The following is a 319-nucleotide window of genomic DNA, read 5'->3' as shown; positions in this document are numbered from 1 at the left end:
GAAGACTGTTGCGATCCCCTATACTTGTGGGTTATTGTAACACCCCAACTTTTTCAACCTTGATTAGTTGTCCTTATTTCAAAAATCAGGGGGAACAAAAACTTTTTCTATAGACTAATTAAGGTGAATTTCCTTGATCTGTTTGCTATGATGAATTGCCTTGATCTGTTGGTAGATGAATTGATTTGCTTGTTGAATTTTGTGTTGAGCTACCTCATAGAACGACACCCCTAGTGGTTAAACAAGCAACTCACCAAATAAAACACATGTGTGGCTTAGGAAGAATTGTTTTCCTTCTTACTACATCAAACCTCTCTCT

This window comes from Lolium rigidum, chromosome 1, assembly GCF_022539505.1.
Source record: "Lolium rigidum isolate FL_2022 chromosome 1, APGP_CSIRO_Lrig_0.1, whole genome shotgun sequence".
NCBI lineage: Eukaryota > Viridiplantae > Streptophyta > Magnoliopsida > Poales > Poaceae > Lolium > Lolium rigidum.
Note: the sequence above shows the minus strand (reverse complement) of the source record.